Genomic DNA, 21,060 nt, shown 5'->3' with positions numbered 1-21,060 from the left:
TTGCAACATGTCCTGAGAGACAGAAGCTGCTTTAATTGAGCAGTTCAGCAAAAGCCAAGGTCTCTGGATCTTTGACAATGAAAGTAAAAATTACTTCCTGCATCCTATAGACATTCAGGTTTTTAAAGCACAATCAATCCACTCTAACACATGCACTGTCTCAGTCTTATTTTCACTATATCAAATAATGTGGAGTTATGCTGTGATATTTAAAATAAATAATGTACTGTACATAAATAAATAAGTAACATTACAAAGTAAAGTAAGCATTATACTGGGCATCATGTTACGATTGTTTTACTATTCTTTAGTGGTGGTGTTGGAAAACAAGCATGTCCATATTTTACCAACACCTTTGCTATAGATTTCCTGTTATGTCTTTAATGTAGTGATTCTGTCTGTTTGTTAAATATCAAAATCAATATCAATAAGCATATAAAGTGAACTAAACAATAGGAGTAATGACATGCTATCTCACATATAATAGGGGCAATTGCATATAAGGTGTTATAAAATATCGAATGCCATGTGATTTTAATCATTTTGCTAATCTGAATATTTCATATATTTTATATCTAATATTCTTTAACTGTCATGTTTATATGAACTCTGGAGCATGGCTGTGGGGATTTGTTCACATTTAGTGTACAAGTGCATTAGTGAGGACAGTGTTTCAACTCAACCCAAAATGGGGTTGAGGTCAATTCTCTGGGTAAGGCACTTGATTTCTTTTAAACCAGTCATGTTTTTATAGAGCTTGTTTTGTACACAGGGGCGTTGTCATGCTAAAACATTGTTTAGTTTCAGTGAGGAAAAACTGCAATGCTACAGAATACAGGAATATTCTATAAAGTTGCGTTCTTTCATCTTTGTGGCAACAATCTGGGGAAGAAGCACATATGAATCTGAAGGATCCTTTGATGGCTCTGCTTTAACTCAGTTGCTCCTCAGCTCTTGTACTGTCTGCTGAAAGCTTCCCTTTTTGTCTCAGTATCAAAACTGCTGCATTAGTCTGTGATTCATGATACTAAAGTTGATGTAGAAGAGTATGCATATAAAATGTAATTATGAGACTACTGGGTGGGATTTTGCATCCCCTCACCTGAAGTTTATTTATCATAAACTCTCAAATCACAGCTTGTAATTTAATATTTTCATTAATCAAACATTTACATGCAGAGATTGGCATTATAAAAATTTGGTGCTCAAACATGACAAACACTATTAATATTATTATTATTATTATTATTATTATTATTGTTGTTGTTGTTATTATTGTTATTATTAATAATATTACTACTACTACTACTACTCATAATGATAATAATAAATCTGAAGCAATTTTAAGGAAAAGAAACTTCAAATGGCCATTTAAGAAGGGACATTTGCCTGATATTCATTGCCGCTGTCTGAATGCTGAATTTTGTTAAAAGATTGCTTCAGCAGCCAGTGAGTTTACCTATAGTCCAAGTATGAAACAGTTATTTTAATAAAAGCAAACTGTAACTATTTATTCATTCATTTTTTATACTGTTTATCATCAATTGGGTTGTGGGAAACATGGAGCCTCAAGGGGACCAGGAGACTCAAGGCACTAGCCAGGATACACCCTGGAGATGGTGCCAATCGGTCGGTCACAAGGCACACACACTCTTATCCACACACTATGGAGGAAACCTGAGTTCCAATTCCATACACAGACCCGAAGGCAGGAATGAAACCTTAAACCCTGGAGATGCACGGCGACAGTGCTAACCACAACACCACCATGCTGCCTCTAAACTGTAACTAAACTGAAATCTTTAAGTAGTACTGTGGTTAAAAACAAACAAACAAACAAACAAACAAACAAAACAAACAAACAAACAAACAAACAAAAACAAGCACAGATGTAATGTTCACTGATATATTGTAATGTATTCTTGCATTAGGTACTTTAGGTCATATCCCAAAGCTTGTGCATTTGTAATAGATGGACGGAAGTCCCAGTGAATAAAGCCAACATTCTGTAGTCAAAATTTTTATAATTACTTTTATATGCAAAGTCTCACTAAAGGAAACTAATATTAATGACACTGTTACTAATATGAATGAAAAATTATGAATTTTATGTTAATGAAAATGGCTATTTCGGAAAGCATAAATTATTTTGTACAAAAATCATTTATGTGATAAATGGGGCTATTCAATTTATAAATTAAAACATGATTAATTGCATGTCGTGGATATAAAGGCAGCAAGCCTCCTAAGCACAGTAAGCTAATTGTACGGAATGGGAAAAGGCAATTCTGGCTTTTACTTAAGACCTTGACTCTATAAGCTATATTTAATGCTTTATTTTAAATGCAATTTATGTGCGCATACTGTTAGTTTAGTTTTAAGGAAGGAAAAATCATTGACTTTTGTTCTAGAATATGAGTCTACAAGCTGTGGTTAAAAGCATTTCTGTAGAGAATTATATTGACCTACTTTAATGTCTTGTGACAAGCAACTTCCTTGCCTATCTATTATAATCTACAAACAGTTTATTCTTTATGATAATCAGCATCATCCAAGTCAGTCCCTCTAGTCTCACCTTAAGTAAAAGTCACTCATATATTTAAACACAAGCCAATTATGTTTTTTTATCAGTAATAATGATAATGTAGCCAAAAAGGATAAAAGTATAAATGGTACTATGTCACTATCTCTTTTTGGATAATGGTACTGAAAACCAGTATTAGCCAATATTAATACTTATTTAATACATACTGTACAAATTCAATTATTATTTTTTTCAACTGAAGCACATTGCAGGTCAATCCTTTTCACACAAAAATCATAATATAATATATAAACACAATACATATAATAAAGTAGAAATATTACACAATTAATTCGAAAATTAAATAACAGAATTCGATTAATAACCGAAATATATTAGATTACTCAATTACTCATCATCCATACTGCTTTATCTACTATACAGCGAGCCTGAAGCCTTGTGCATGAGGCGGGGTACACCCTAGACGTGGTGCCCCAGACACCCTAGACACCCTAATCCATCACAGGGCACACATATACACATACACACTCACACACTACGGGCAATTTGTGAAAAGCCAGAACTGAATCTGATGTCTTTGGGAGGAAACCAGAGTACCTGGACAAAACCCACCAAGGGAGAACATAAAAACTATTGACACAGAGGTGAAAAGTGAACCTGGCTGGGAATTAAACTCAGACCCTGGGGATGCAAGGTGACTGTAAGTATTAAATATTAGATATTAATAATATTACATAATTTTGGTATATTGCATAGTTTATTAATTGTATAGTTTATAAAATTTGAAGGGTTAAAGTATAATAGAATATTTCAGAACCTATATATCTATCACATTTGGTTGCAAGTTAAAATAAATCAAGGAGGGAAACTTCTGCATCACAGTCAAACACCTTAAATTATTTAATCCCCCATAGCTGTGGGCCACTAAAAATATTAGGTATGGTTAAATATGAATTGAACACACACACAAACAAACAAACAAAACTAAACAATGTAATTTGGGGAGAAATTAAACAAAGTGGAGTATTTATTGGGAGCCAATTCAGGGCTTATAAAGTTCATGCTCTTAATCCTGTCTGTCCGTTCCCTAGTGGAGAGAGGCAGTGACAGCAGGAAAGACATTCTGTAAGAGGACAGAGAGAGGTGAAGAAACCAGAAATGCTACCTTGCTCTGTGATATTCCTGATCATCAGTCCTTTATCACTGCTGTCCTACTGTACATTGTAAAATCTGGTGTTTGACGAAACCAAATAAACAATCACCTTGATACAGCTCAATAAGGGTAATGAATGCTTTTTCCAAGCATTATAAACAAACAAACATTTCTCCTTCTAAATGAAATATTCACTGTAAAAAATAAAATGTAAATTTTACGATAAAAAAACAGCAGGTGTGGTTCCAGAATGTTTTTGGTTGTACGGTATTGCTCTCATTATACTGTATATTTTACAGATTTTAACAGTTTTTTTTACGGTTTATAACTGTCTAATTAACATGTTTATATTGTTATAAAAACAGTTTATTCCCATTGAATCCCAGGGTTTACATTGTAACAAATATGGATCATAACCATGTTTTTTACAGCTCACGACTGTCTAATTAAAATATTTATGTTGTAATAATAATTTTATTATTATTATATTATTAAGGTTTATTTCCATCTTTTTTTTTTAAACTTAGAACTCTCACTCATTGTCTATACAGCTTTATCCTGTATATGGGCGGGGGATTGTGAGGGGGCGGGACCCACCAAGCACAGGAAGAACATAAAAACTTCATGCACACAGAGACGGGAATTGATCCTGGTTCCTAGAGGTGCAAGGTGACAGTGCTAACCACTACACTATCATGCTTGCTACACAAGTGCTGTCATTGTTGGACTATTTTTTTATTATGAATAACCACAGTGAATTCATTTAGCAATTCTGTGAAAGCATCATTTTATCACACTAGCTGGGAGCTAAAACAGATAGAAGTTACATTGATAAGCATTCGGATTTTACTGTTAAGAAACAATTAAGAGTACTTTTATACTTATGAATACAACACAAACCTGAATCAAATCATCAAAACCCATCAAAATTTATTCAAGACTTGCATGGTCCCATGTATTTTTTTTTTATGAAGACAGCAAAACAATATTTAAATTCTCAAAATCAAATATACAAATGTCAGGGTGGACATTTTTAAGCGTTTTGGGCCGACAATCTAGCATATAATGAAATTTTTTTTTTACAAGTTTTTTTGTAAAACATTGTAAAAAAATTTCGACATTTTCACTGTCGAAAAAGGGGTCATTTTAATTAGGGAAGGAAAGGGTTAAAGAAGGGAGAGAGGGAAAAAGGGAAGGAAAGGTGTGCATGTGCAGATCTGGTGGGCAGTGCCCTGCTGGCATGCGGGCACAGGCTGGTGAGCGGTGGCGGCGGGCAAAGTGGCGCGTGCTATTGGCTGTCCTTGCCACAGTAATTAAAGGGCAGAATACCATTCACTTTGAAGTCCTTGGCTAATGTAAATTAGACGCCTATAAACCATAGAAAAAACTATTCAAATCCTTAAAATATACAGTATAATAAATGCAATCCCGTACAACCAATAATGTTGCTACCGTATTTTTTTTTGGTTAATTTCTGGCAACCACAGCTGCAAGTTTTTTACCTTAAAAAATTTAGATTTATTTTTTACAGAGCAGATATAATTCTGATTTTTAAACTCTATCAACAAAAGTTGAATAAAATATAAACTGATGCTTTAGTATATTTTGCTACGTTTACACTGTCAGGTAAATGTGACCCAATTCCGATTTTTTGCTCATATATGACACATATCGCATATGGTCAATGGTTATGTAAACAGGAAAAAAAAGCATGCATACCGATATTTCGAGATCGGTTTCAGGTTTTCTTCATATGTGGAAATAAATCAGATATAAATCAGATATGTGCTAATGTGATTGTCGTGTAAACAGACAGATCGGATTTCCTGAGGCATTGCGTTCTGTACGTCATTAAAACTAAGAGTACTTCGCGGTTTAATGACGTAATGTTATTCTTCGGTGGAAGCGCGTGTGGAATTCTAACATCGCAGGTGATATGGAAAAGAAAAAGCACCCAGTGCCCCCCCTCCCCCCCTCCTTTTTTTAAATGCTTATTAGGGCTAAATAAAATTTAGAAATCAGTATTTGGTGAATGAAGCATATGTGCAGGCTGGAATTCAGTTTTTTTCTTCTCCTCCGTTTTAAAACCATGGTGACATTTCGCAAACTTTGCATACAGTATATCGCAGAGCGTCAAGTATATTTCACCTTCGTCTATCTTGGCTAGTGTGTAGCGCAAGAACCTCCCTTTAAGTATGCGCGATGTTTCAGATGGTATGCCAAGTGTAAACATGTGTATCGGATATGAGTCATAGTTGAAAGAACGTGTCAACAGACGGTCAAAAAAAATCAGATATAGGCAACAAAACAGAATTGGGCGTCGAGACCTGCAGTGTAAACGTAGCCTTAGTAACTGTGAGGGTTGCCGGCTAGAGGGCACTGTGTTTATTCTGTAGTTTTTTGTAGAATTTGGACGCGGAAGCTCACCTGAACCGAGGAAGCTCATTAGCTTTGTTATAAATACCTTTTTGTTTTGGGAAACTGGGTTGAGCATTAATGTGAGTTCTGTGGGCCTTTGGTTTGTCTGGTTCTGTTTCAGTTTCAGTTTGTTTGATTATAGTTGGCCTTTTGGTTTCTGGAGCATTAAGTTAAGTTTATATTTGTCTAAATTTAGTATGTCTCTTTGTCTTTATGTCTCCTAGCAGGATTAGCCTTGTGTGTTTACCCTCATATGTGAGTAACCTCCTTTGCATGTGTAGTTCTTAGTCTGTATAAATACTAATCTGCTTAGATCTTTTAGTCTTCGAGTCTGTCTAGTCTCCTCGTCTGTTAAGATCATAGTCTGTTTAGGTACTAACCTTTATAGGTCTTAGCCTGTTTCATACCTAGTCTGCTGTGTACCTAGCTGTGTATCTGTTCGCCCTTTGGGTCTTTGGCTGCTAGTCTGTTTAGCTACTAGCTAGCTTAGCAGCTAATGTGCATAACAGCTAGTAGGCCTAGCCAAGTCTGTCGTGTGTGTGTGTGTGTGTGTGTGTTTAGCCCCTTGCATGTTTAGTCCTCTAGTCTGTTTAGTGTCTCGTCTGGTATGTATCCCATGTCTGTACTGTATTAGTTTGTGTAATCCCTTGTCTGTGGTTTAGTTGATTATTGGTTTTGTTTATAGTATGCTCCCAAGTACAGCCAACTTCCTTTGTTCATGTTTTGTTTGTTTATTATTAAAAGACTGTTTTCACAACATCCCCCTCTGCGTCTATGCCTTGCCACACCTCAGCCCACAGACCTACACCTAGCAGTATGTGACGGTAACAAATACCTTCTCTGACAGTTTGTTACATCCATAACACATAATGTCATATCCATAAAGCTTAAACTGATGAAGACAAAATGCTTACCTTTCTATAAGTATGGTATACTGTATTGTAAATTTTACTGCAATAAACCAATTTTTTTATGTTTTAAACTGTTAAATTTAAGGTCTTACTCTGTAAAGCTAATTACAGAGTTTTTTTTATTTATTTACTGTAAATACTGTTTATCCCAAGTTTTGTGAAGTATGGTTTTATTCTGTAGCATTTATACAGTGTTTTACTGTTAAAATTACGGACATGTTTTTACAGTGTTGTATATTTCCCTGAAGTATTAGGATAGACATTTGTGCAGGCATACAGTACTGTGTTTATCTTCTGTGTTTCTCTGAATAGCAGCTTTCCACTGAAACAAATGTGTATTGATTTAGCAGTCTGACAAAGAGAAAGGTGTTTAATCTTCAAGGAAAAAACATACAGTAAAGCCTAGATTAAAGGGTTCTATTATTTTAACTTAATGGTTATGCTGATGATAATTGCCTTTTTTTTTTTTTTGGTGTAAGGACTTTCATGTACTCCTACTTTTGTGGTCAGACGATAACAAACATAATGTGCTTTGTTGGAAGAGTGGTGTTGCAGTGTGTATCTTATTTAAAACCTACCAAAGCATTGATATTTTTAAACCTCTTTTAAAACACACTGGTGCAAATTTTACTGCCAAACCAAACTTCTGGTGAGGGGCTGGACTATGTAACACTTAGTACTGAATCCCACCGACATGTCTTCCATTGAGGAAGTAGAGTAGGAGGACTCAGAGGAAGACTTGACCATCACTCAGGATAAGGTCACTGAGGTAATTAAACAACTCCGTAGTGCCAGAGCTCCTGGGGTGGATGAGATTTACTGAGTTCCTGATGGTTCTTGATGATGGTGGAAAGCCCTGCCTAACATTCCTTTTTAACCCTGCATGGAGGTTGGGGACTACACCCCTGGATTGGTATTCACCTCTATGCCAGGTGTACTGGAAAGGAGGACTTGGAAGATAGTCACGTGCTCTGAGATAGTTTGTAGCTGAATGTGAGGCAATTGGGATAAAAGTCAGCACTTCTAAATCTAAAGCCATGGTTCTAATCATGAAAAGGGTGGGTTGTCCCCTTAGAATTACAGTAAGAATGAGTTACTGCCTCAAACAGAGGAGGATCTTAGGATCTCATGTTTATGACTATGAACAAATTATGGATTTAGTATTATTAGTACAGGTAGTAGTAGTATTATATACTGTATAATGGAAAATTTGTAACTGATGCACTATTATATGTAGATAGTCTGTGTTCTGTATATAATAACATGTATATAAAGCAGGCAAAATAAGTGTAAAGAGATACAAATAACAGCAGCGTTCAACCTCACTACTCTCCTGGTTTTTCTCTTCACCTTTAATGATGCTGTAAGTTATGCAGGGGAGGAGGGGTGAAATAAATTCCTCTGCATGCCCAATCAATCTTAACCAAGCCTTTTCTGCTAATGCACCCTTAGGAATAAAGGGGGAAAGAAGCTATTCCAAAAACAGAAAATTCTAATGATGGAGAAGCATTCTGAAGCCCATAAAACTTAATCTATGTTAACACAAGTACAGAATATTGTTGTGACATTATTATTTTTCCATTGTTCATTTCTGCATAATAGATTATGTAAAAGCGGCAAACAGAATAAGCTTTATTTGTGGCTCTCTAAGCTTTACTAGTGATCAGTTTGCAGAAATAAAAGAGCAGCCTGAAGACTGCTGACAAGTGTGGAAGTGACCACTTTGCTCAATACTAATTAAAACCATGACAGAATGAATTGATCTACACTACTCTTTAAATACACAAGGAAGCAACCTCTACTGTTAATGCTAAATACATTTCTCTCTCTCTCTCTCTCTCTTGCTCTCAAATTTTTTTTACATTGACCATATATTTTGGATTTCAGTCACTATTTTGATATGCAAGAAATAGCTCCAAGCATATCATTAATTCATTCATTTATTTATCATCTGCTTTATCCTGGTTACAGGTGTCTGGGATGTTACATCTTGGATGTAAACACTGAGTGCCAGAAGGATAATTTAGTCAAGACAGGGCACCAGTCCAGTCAGCAAAACATCATGCGCATACACACACACACATACACATTCACATGCACACAGACACACACACACACACACACACACACACACACACACACACACACACACACACACACACACACATGTGTTAAGGAGGTGTAAAGAAAGCTGATAGAGTTCTAGTTACTACTACTAGTCACTGTGCGATCATATCATACAGACATTTTTGTATTGGTGTAAGCTCAAATATTGTTTCTACCTTGCTATCTTTCATTATGGGGCAGGGGTAGCTCAATGGTGAAGGTGTTGGACTGCTGATCATGAGGTCCCTGGTTTTAACCCCTTTGGATCCCTTTGGACTTTTGAGCAAGGTCCTTCACCCCAAAGGCTCAGATAAAATAAAATGTTGTAATAAATAATCCAACCCTGTTAGTAATCGCCACAGAAATGATGAATATCTCCGGGATTTCCCTTGCAGGATGGCACATAGATAGAACCATTTGTTATGGAATCTCCTAATGTCAGTACACACCCAGCAGAATTTTTTGGTTTGCAAAAGGTTGTGGCACTGTTCATTTGCCAATGTTTCTTATTGGAACATCATTGGTAGTAGACTGCCTGACCAGAAAAAAGTCGCACACTCATATTTTAGTTGCATTATGTTTATGCACCAATATAACATTTATTTATTTCTATTTATTTTTGGATTTTGTATTGAGGACGTGAGAACCACAGCACTCCTTAAAGTCTTCTCCAAAACTGGGTCAGGATTGTGAAGAATACCCAAACACATTTATAAGAGTAACAGAGTAATAACAGCCTTTATTTCTCTATATAATCCCCCGCTACACTAATGCACTTATCCCAACCTTTCACTAGTGCTTGGATACCATTAGGGTAGAAAGATTTCTCAGTGCACCGGAGCCATCAGATTTTCTGCTTGACATCTGAAATGCTGGCCTCCCAAGAACTCCTTTAATGGCCCAAACATTTGGAAATGGCTTGGAGCGAGGTCAGGTCTGTGCAAAAGATCCAGTTGAGTTCCTTTCATGTGCCAGTGGTCCTCATGAATGATTTGTGTGTGTACAGTCCCCACACACCTTCTGCAAGTTGGCAACAAGTTGTCTGTAGATTATTTAAACATCAGGTGTTCCACTATCTAAATGTTCACAAGAATGACTGCAGTGGGCTCTGAGCCACCTCTGCCGGGATCATCATTCAGAAATGATCTTAATTTAAATGTTTGCTGAGCCTTGCTGAGAGTTTTATCACTGCACTGTGCTTCTTCTGTAAAATTCACCCAATTTAATACCTTCATTTATAAGAAATTTTATCCAAAGTCCCATTTTGACTCCAACACAACTGTGTGTGTGTGTGTGTGTGTGTGTGTGTGTGTGTGTGTGTGTGTGTGTGTGTGTGTGTGTGCAAACTTGCAATGAAGCTCCACCATGCTTGACTGTTGCCTGCAGACACTCGTTATTGTACCTCTGTCCAGCCCTTCAAGCAAACAACCTGCCACCAGCCAAATATTAAAAATTTTGACTCATCAGTTCAAAGCACCTGCTGCCATTTTTCTGTAACAAAGTTACTATGTTTGTGGGTATGTTGGGGCACTTAGCCTTGTTTCCATAATGGAGGTACAGTATGGCTTTTGGAATGTAATTTTCCTTTGAAGACCACTATTGGCCGGACTATTGCAGACAGTTGATGGTTGTACCCGGCTCCCACTGGTTTCTGTCCATTTTTTTCTGATGTCACTGCTGGATATCTTCTAATATCAAAGGAAGAAAGCATGATGTGTCTTTTATCTTGTGCATTAAGGTTTTTTTTGGTCAGACATGTGTGGTCCTCAGCATTGCCTTTGTGCCTGTTTCTTTGTGCTTCTTTAAAATAGCTTGACCAGCACATCTTGTATAACTACAGTACCTTGTATCTTGTTGCTGCGCTCAGTCTTGCCATAGTGTACGACCTGTGGCATAAAACTGTTTTCCACAACCTCACCTTTTCTCTTTTTTCACCCTAGTAGCACCTTAGTAGGTTTTGGTTGTTCCTCACTCAGTTCAGTTTTAAACTTCTTATACACCTGTTTATTTTTTAGTTAATGACTTTATTTCAACCTACGTATGAAATTGATGATCATTGGCACCTGACTCAAATTTTATAAAATTCCTATGTATAGACACATTTCTTTCAGTGCTGACTCCTTCAGTCCTTCAGTCCTTCTGTCAAATCATGACTAGCCCTAGTCACCTACTGTATGTTTATTCTGGATGGCAACAAAATACAATCTTATACAGGTATAATAAAATTTAGCTGTGAGTTAAAGATTTTTCATTTAAAAAATAAATGATTGCTCAGTGATTGTATTAACTCACGTTTTATCAGAATACTCAGTAGAACTATTTGTTGGATTGTTCTTCAAGAATACACACATTTATGTTTATGTCCAACGTAAATCTGTGAGTATAATAATTGTATCATATGAACAGATTTCCTGATGTCTTATTATCAGGCTAAAGGTATACTGTGACTTGGTTTGAGTTCTAAGTGACAGCAATCATTTCATACTTTCATATTTATATGCAAAGTCTGTTTCAATCATCAACCTCAACTTTGCATAAAGCAGCTTCTTTTAAAGGTAGAACTAAGAGAAACAGGCATACCTCACTTATTTTCCTCATATTTTTTTAAGGACTAATATATGATAATGGGCTCTAGGCTTTGAGAGCACATCTTGCAAATTTTACTATTTTCTTTCTTTGAACAGGAGCAATCGAATGCACACGCTCTTCAATCATGTTCAATCCTGGGCATGAGCCACTCTGATTAATGATGCACTCAGTTTCTCTTTTTGCTGTCTGCTTTGAGGAATTGTCACCTATCATCTCTGAGTTCTTCACACAAATGTAGCTCAGAAGAAACTAAGCCAGTCAAACCAACCACCCTTTTGTTTAATGTCCAAACCTAAATAAACTTGACATTCTTTCAGTCTGTTTCTGTCTTGGTCAAGCAAAAATCATAAAATCTATTCACGGACCTACTTTTTCAATCGCTTATAGTACACTACATTCCAGTATATTCCTATTGCCTAGGATCAACGATTCTTGCAAAGATTTGCAGAGTATAACGTGTATGCCTTAAATGTGGATAGAAGTTCCATTCCACTTACACCTAATGTGTGACACCCTGGCTACGTGAGTCAGACCAGAGGGTGCTGTTTGATATATTTTATATATGTTCAGTTCACATATTTGGATGTTCGGTCAAAGGCCCATAACTGAGACTGTCATGTCAAGAAATGTCAAAAGATGCATAAATGCGTGAGCTTTTTTAACTATAGATGATTTATTAGATGTTTCTGCTCTATATCATGTATTCAATTTTTTCTTTTTTCTTTACAGCCCCCATTAAAGGAACGTGACCCGACGTTGACATTCACCATGGTGGTGAATGCATCAGAAATTGGAGTTAGAGCCATCCTATCAGAAGAAATGTTCTCCCTGGCTGAACACAATTTTTTTAAAACTGGAAACTGAAACCTGCAAGATAATGACCAAATCCTCAACAACTCAAAATGGCCTGTTTCTTTTTTAATTTTAATTTGCAATCCTGAAACAAGAACAGAAATGAATTAAAATGATCTTCCCACTGCAGTAACACAACACACACACACACAGTACGTTTTGAATTCATGATAACGAGTTGTAGATGAGCAATGATTCACACTGTCACACAATCTGGTTTCACCCAAATTAGGATCAATTCTCTTTTGAGTCTGATACCAGAAATGAACAAAGCACACCAACTGCTCCACACCAAGTGCTAGTGAGACTCCATGCTTTTCCGACAAATTTATGTTCCACTAATAGCGTAGTTCTTACTCATCTTTGTCACCAATAATCATGGAGTGTTCAGTGAGTGTTCACTTTTTTCAAGGGCCAAATACACAAAGAATTAATTGCTAGTACACAGTGACTCTGCTCAGGAGCGCCTTTCTGATTTGTTTTGGGGTATTTCCCTGGAAAGCTAACATCATTATGGCACCTGCAATGAAAGTGTCTCTATTGCCTCTTGGAACTAGAGGTTATTGGCATGAGTATAGTGTTCATCTAGAGTTCTGCATTTACAATAAGACTACAGAAAACTCATGCACAACTACATTGGATGTTTTAATAACTATAGGCAGATTTGCTGGTGAAAAAAAAAAGAAAACAGATATTTTATTTAAACTAATATTTTCTTCTACAGACAAGGTCACATCTCTGCTCATTTTTAATTAAGGACATGATAATGTCCAGCTGCTAATGTGAGTTATTGTCTATCACCCACTCACTACAAGTCAGTTCCCTGAGTCATAAATAAAAGCAAATCAGAAAGGGTAAAGATCCTCCATCATGTCGATGATGCAATAAAAAATATAAGTAATGTATAATGTGCTCTGAAATGTTGTTGCTGAACATGCTTTGCTATTCTCACAAAGATCTATACAGTTATGTGCAGTAAGTATGTTTATTATAAAATACTACTATGGAATTATCTAAGTCACAACTAAATTAGGTCAAAAGTAACTGAAAACCATACAGCAATGGCTGGTTCTATCTACAAAATGTCACATCTGTAATTAGAGCGAGGACTGGCCAGAACTGCCCAAATCAAAACTGTAATCAGATTCTGCTCTCATTACTGTGGAACATTTTAAATTGACTACATTGTTCTACTAATGGAAAGATCAGGGGCAATCAAGAGCATCAGAGGAGTGTGAAAATACTGAAGTGAGTATTACAGTGATCTGGGGTTATAAAGAATAGTAAATCAAAGAATTATTCAAATGTCATTTGAGCACAAATGCTTGTTCTTAAGGGTACAGATTTTGCCACTCCTGGGCACACTGACAGAGAATATGACCATATGACTATGAGCTTTATGGATACAGTGTCTGTGTCTGCAGCTTGTATGACAGTGGGCTTTGCTTCAATCCTTAATTCCAGAGATTGTTCAGATTAGCAGAAGCTTCCTGAGGACACATTTAAGTCAGTATGAGGATCATGCATATTATGTTTTAAGTAAATTTTGAGCTATAGTTGCTGTAGATATTTTGGAAAGTTTGCAGTAAATAAATATTTAAATATATATGTCTCAACACGATGTCAATTATTTAAATGCACTGATACAACAATAAATCTGATTTTATATAATAAAAACCTGCATTGCTTGTGTGTATCTACTGTACCATCCTTTTTTTTGTAGATCTTTTGATTATTTTCCAGTGTTTTTAAATTTTTTCCATGATTTATTTCTTTATGATGGGGTAATGTTCTCCTGTCTAGACTGTCCTGTCTTCCTGGTTTGTCCTGTCCAAATCTACTTACACCGTTTTGAGGTTCTTTATTTGTAATAAGCAACTAAGCTTTGATGCTTTTTTTTTTACAGTCTTTCTTTTCTAAGCATTAATTTAAAATATGATTTTACAGAACAAGATGAGATGAGAGACTACTATAGGAATAGATATGGAAGTAGATCATTTTAATATCTTTTTTATTTAAATGGACTGATTAGCCATATTACACCAGACTATTACAACATTATATTACCCTCCATTACCCTTGTCTATCTATGGATCACACTTGAAAAGGGCCATGAAAGGTTAATGTCCATTAAGTTGACAGAGCATTTGGAGATGATGAGAGAAAAGGCAATTACAAATTAAGCACAACCCCAGCTTTCCTATGTGAGGGCATTTTTATTTATTTATTTTTGATTGTGCTAAACCAGATTAAATTCTCAGCAGCCTTTTCAGTTAAGCAGCACTTACAACTTTAAGTTCACATACACTAAGCCTATTGAGGACATACAGTAGGCTGGTGGATTTAGACACAGTGCATGCATTTGAGCATGCACTGATAAATGTGTCAACTGTTACAATCTGTTATCATAAGGCTCCTTGGCAGAGCAAAGAGAAATATGTAAGATCACTTCTTTTTAATGGTCTATTACATTTGGAGATTAGAGGGCCGTTTATAAGACTGATCTGCTGCAGCGCTATGCGCCCACGTGATGGAAAGGCAGCAAGCCGATTAAAATGATGAAAACAGGTTATGGAATACCTTGCTTTCTTCCAGGTTTAATTCTCTCTTACCTAATGCACTAAAAACTTTATTTTGCCCATGTTATTTTAAACTAGCTAATTTTAAGGTGATTAAGCTGATTATATTTCAGAACATAACTGTGAAATTATAATAACAGTGTGCAAATCTAAGTAAATATTTTTAGGTGGCTATTTTAATCATTTGTAGATATGCTTAAAGTTTAAAAAACAATAACAACAACAAAGGAGTTTATTTATGTCGTTCGCGTTTTAAAGTCAGCATGGCATATTAAATACATTATATGGTCAAAGGTGCATTAAAAACCTATTACACAGATATGTGGGCCTTTCCAAAATTGTTCGCTCCAAAAATTGGAAACACACAATTAAGATTGTATACTATAGTATTGCAATGTGCCTTTAGCAAAAAGGATCTAAACCTTTTCCAGCTTGACAACGCCCCTATGCATGGGCCATATACTGTAGACCTGGTTTGGCAAGGTCAGATTGGGGGAACTTAAATAACCTGCACAGGGCCATGACAACTTTGAAATGAACTGGCTTGCCAATAATGTTGAAACCACTATTCGGCACTTCTCATTAACCCAGCATGTTATCAAACAAAGTCTGTTAGTAAAGATGATGAGCTAAATTATGAAATATGAACTGTTTTGCAACAACAAAAACTAAAGCCTCTGCAATTATCTCCCAGCATTTTTATATACCTCATAATGAATTCATTATTAATGAAGGCTGAGATAAAACGCCTGCCAGAAACCACTCCCATAAATTACCCGGGAAGCACAATGATAAGAGGAAATTAGCATTGTTTTTGTGTTGTGGAGAGTTTTAATCACTTTGCCACTTGAGAAATAGGTCCATCACCATTCATTAACACTGAACGCAAATAATACACAATGTATTTGGAAATATTTTGGAAGAAGGCATCCAATTATAAAGACATATATGTTTAGGCTCAGGCTCACATTAATTCATGGACAATGTGTTCATGTAGTCCCAGAGCTGTAGTCTGCTACTCTATTGATAACGTCCTTATATTCCAATCACATACTTTCATGTGTGGTCATGAATATATATGAATGACTGACACAACAAGTGTGAAGTGAAGGATCAGCAATCATTTCAACACGTGTTCTTTCCTCTTCAATTTAGATGTAAGCAAATAGCAGTAATGTTAAGAGATGTATTAGCTTCAGTGCATTTACATTATCTTGCCAAAAGTATTTGCTCGCCTGCCCTTATAGATATATGAACTTGATCTGTGTCTTGCTTGTGTCTTACCAGGGCTGTATTCTGTGACTTTTTACCTGACAAAAAGTAGTGAGATACAACTATTTATTATGTTTTATAACTGCACATGGGCAACAATGCATGTGCGAATGTTGTCATGTGGACATGTGGCTCTAAATGAAACCCGCATTTTCCAGCAGAAGGATGGCGTAGGTGTAGTGCAAGGTGTAGGTGGCATTTATCAGTTTATGTGGGCTGTGTTTTTTGTTGTTGTATTAGTTCTAACTTTCATTCAGGGATTTAAAAAGAAATAATAAAATAATAATATGAATATGTATATGCATATACAAATGTGAAAGGTTTAACATGTGATCAGTGAACCAAAAATGTTGGCTGGGCAAAAAAGTGGCTCCTATAAGAGAAATGTTTAGTTCATTCTTATATAATCTTTAACCCAAGGTCATACAGTTTGTTCTTGCCATGATATACAGTAACTTATAACTGTAGTTTAAATACTTTGTAAATAGTTTCCTTAAATCAGGTGATAAGAAGCACAAATGCCAAAATATTAAGTCAAATTTATTTTGTTTACATCAGTATAAATTGTTGAAGATCATGAACGTCATTAAAAACTGTTTTATGCGAAGCAAGAACTGTTACAGTGCATCACCATCCTCTAACCGTTTCAGTTAGTCGACATCAGCATATTATGGTGTTTGGGGATGATGAAGTGTCACATGCCGGTATTTGATGCAACTGCGATGGCAAGAACAAACTGTATGATCCTTGGCTTAAAGATTATATAAGAATGAACTAAACATTTCTCTTATAGGAGCCACTTTTTTGCCCAGCCAACATTTTTGGTTCACTGATCACATGACTGAAAGAAACAATACAGTTGGTTTTTCAACAGGCATAATGTTTTGCTGTGTAATGTATCTATTCCATACTGTGGTTTGCCCTGGTTGTTTTTGTAGCTGTTTACAAAATAAAGGCTTGTTATGGGCAACATGGTAAAAAAATAATTTGACAGAACACGTCGGAAAAGCCAAAAAAATCCATTTTATCACATTTTGCTGTTAAACTGCTCACGTGGAATCTAATCTCAGATCAGATGTTTAGAAAATCGTGTTAAAAAATAAATCACGCCCATAGTAGCTAGACCTAATCATTTCATGTTGCTTTATGATGAATCTAAATTAGAGGCCCAACTTAAAGCTTAAAACGCAAAACAGTATTCTAGCCATCACTTGACTCGTTACAGATGCTGTCAGCGAAGGACAGACATTGAAAGACATTGAGACATTTATAACAAGCCCTTTTCCATCAAGCACAGAACAAGCTTCAGAATAAAGTCCCATGAGGAATGTTGAGCATTTTTCAAAGAGAACTTGCTAGGCTTGGATACTCAAGGACCCTGTCTTGTGCTGGTAGTGTACTGTATGTTTCTGTAATTATATGTTACTGCTGTTCACCAGGGCCTAGCCATATTACTGCCAACTACCTTGCCTGCTACTATTTATTGCTCTGCTGCATGCTTAAAAGAACCTCTAGCACAATATTTTTATTCATAGCCATGCTGACCTGACATTACAATTGACAAGTAAAGTAGACTGGGTTTGACTGTATAGCCCACATGAGTCAGATCATTTTTGATTTCACTGATCATCACCTATGCCAAAGCTTGATAGGGAATTTTGGCGAGAACAAACACTCCACCGCTGGGGAAGGGGTAGCTCATGGTCGTTGGACTACTGCTTGGAAGGCCCTTGAGCAAGGCTTATAACCCTCATCTGCTCAGATGTGTTCTGTATTAGCACCAGCTCTGTACATATTGAGCTAAATAAATGGATGGAAATGACAATTTCAATATTTATGATGCTTCTTTGTTGTCAGTGAACCTATAAGACTGATCTACTGTATTTAGGTTGTGGGTCTCATTGTTGAGAAGTTTGTAAAAAATCTAAAATATGATGCACACTGTATCTCTCTTTTAGGGCACATTTTAGGTAAGTGTTACTGATTATCAGTTGAAGGCCTCTCATACCACTGCTGCCACTTTCAAGAGAAGTACTGTATACAATGAAAGGAAACAAGGATGGGAGGGGGTTGGGATAAATGTCTTGCTCATTGACGAGATGGAGCATTTAAATCTGTTCTCATTAGACTGATTAAAAAAAGTTCAGTGTAGGAAGCTTTTTATTTCAGTTGTCCCTGATTGCTCTGGCAACATATAAGATTTATTTCTTTAAACATGCAAGTGTTCAAGGTCATAGCATAAATCAAGGAGACATTATTTAGACTTTAGGGTTGCATCCACTTACTAGCACATCTTCCTTTAAAAAATCTTTTTAGTAAATTTCTTCAACTCATGATCTGTTTCCTTTTCACATGCTTTTGGAGAAACTATAGCACATGAAAATACATACCAGGAGATCATCAGTTTATAAAATACTCAAACCACCAAACAGCTGCTGATTTTTTATACCAACTGTCACCCCAACACACCCCAATCTCAGCACTGTTTTGTCTTCGCAATTAGTTTATTATATTAGTTTTTTTTATTTTTTATTGCAGTACATTCTTTGCATTGTTGTTTTAATTTTCGAGGTGAAATCATGTTGCTCTAGATGGGTAAGAGATGTAACACAGACAAGATGTTTTTTTTCTCTTTATCAAGAGTTTGAGCTGTCAATCTGTTGCATTGTGTGCATGGTGACATATTGTAGATTGAATATGCTGTTTTATGCTATAACCAAAAGTCTTAAAGTGATATATTTGCACAATGGGTTCTCCCCAGGCTTTTTACCATCTTTGTTGTCTGCAAATGTCATACTCTTACTTAACCCAGTGTCTCACCCGCACTGTAAGTCCCCAACACACATGCACCTGTTCTTCTACTGAGCCTACAGCCATCAGCAGAATCAATCATGTGGACAGAATTGCTGAGTAGCTATTACTTTTCTGTGGCCACCATAAAACCGAGCAATTAAATACTATTGGACATTTGGCTCTCTCTTGGTCCACAAACGCCCTGTCATAGGCTGTCAGTGGAGATGGAAGGACCTTGACAGCTACAGTAAAATTGCAACTCAAGCGGACAATTCAGGCCAGCGAACTCTAATTAGCAGCATACACTCCTGCCTGCACACTGATTTTTGGGAGCCTAATGTGCTTACTAAGGATAAAAGAAGTCTGAACCAAATAATAGGGTCATATTTTTACTACCAGTATTGAAACGTAAAAAACATACACAGTCACAAGTCATTATAAATGCGTGTGTAAACTGGTGAAGAGTGAAGTACAAGGGGCGTTCGAGTCAAAGCGGGACATGCTGCTACTGTACAATATTCAATCATTATTCCTGACCAAACATAAAACCTTGATTAAAAACTTAATAACCAGACATTTATTTATTATTAAGATTTATATAAATAATATTGTTCATATATTTTTGTATTTATTTATTTTCTTTATGTTTATATTATAATGTAATCCATAGTACAAATGTTAGCGCTAAAAGTTTTTCACTGTATATTTGTATAATTTTTATTATTGCATTCTTATTTCATATTTTTATATTCTTCATTTGAATGTTTTATTTGAATACTCTAGTTTTCTTTTTTATTATTAGATTCTTTTTTCATATTCTTTATTTCAATACTCTATTTTCTTTTTTAATTTTTTATGTCATGGTGGTTTTAAAAGAATTTTACTGCATAGCATACCGTGTGTGACTGTGTACTGTATGTAATAAATACAATTCTAATTTAAAATGTACTCATACCTATTATTACTTTCTGCAAATTGTAAATGGTGTTGGGATTTGTTTGTATTGGATCATTAGATAATGAGAAACATGGACCTGCCAGTGAACGCAAAATGTCTAGCTAGTGGAGTAGTGGAAATATAATGATACACTGGAACTGCACATTATGATTTGACTTTAACTATAAAAAATACAAATTGGGCAGTTATTAATACTATTAAGGTATTGTGCTACAGTATCAGAGCAATCAGGGCAAAAGAAAAAGACCAAATAACTAGACCAGGAATTGTTACCAGAAAACTAAGTAAGTGAGTCTTGGTTTGCATCAAATAGCTATTAGATGGTAAAGGTGACCATGGTGTAGTTCATGTGGAATGTTGTAGTTTTCACGGTATTTATAGGCCACATTCAGTGCCAAATATTTCAAAATCTTTAACACAACAGACGAGCCTGTAGTATACCATCATACTCAAGATCCAACAATTACAGAGGACTCTACATCCTTAAGCTGTGGTTACTATGATGTTTAGACATTGCCAGATTAAACGCTGTTGTTGTCAAAGAACAATATCTCCAGCAATCTGATCCCTTAACCCTCAGCTGCTCAGAGGTGTGAGATAAACATAAGTCACTCTGAATAGTGATGTCTGCCTGCAAAGTAAATGTGATGTGTGTGTGTGTGTGTCTGTGTGCAAGTGTATTTTCTTACAAAGGATTTCAAATTACATGTTTGGACACTAGGGAAAAACATTTCTTGGAAACATTTGATTTTACTTCGCATGACTGCCACTTTACAACAGTTTTTCCAGCATATCAGCAAGTCCAGATGTTATTTTTGAAGCACCTTATGTGGCAGAGATAGTTGTGGTAATAACCATGACAACATTTCTTTTTCTTTTTTTTTT

General features: G+C 35.8%; 1 protein-coding gene across 1 annotated transcript in view; it reads right to left on the bottom strand.

Annotated features, from left to right (window-relative positions):
- Positions 1–21,060, bottom strand: part of tnr (tenascin R (restrictin, janusin)) — a 126,237-nt gene that overhangs the window by 66,379 nt on the left and 38,798 nt on the right. The window lies entirely within an intron of this gene.

The sequence above is a fragment of the Clarias gariepinus genome, chromosome 1 (assembly GCF_024256425.1).
Source record: "Clarias gariepinus isolate MV-2021 ecotype Netherlands chromosome 1, CGAR_prim_01v2, whole genome shotgun sequence".
Taxonomy (NCBI): domain Eukaryota; kingdom Metazoa; phylum Chordata; class Actinopteri; order Siluriformes; family Clariidae; genus Clarias; species Clarias gariepinus.
The sequence above is the reverse complement of the archived record's forward strand: the minus strand, read 5'-3'. Positions and strand labels throughout refer to the sequence as shown.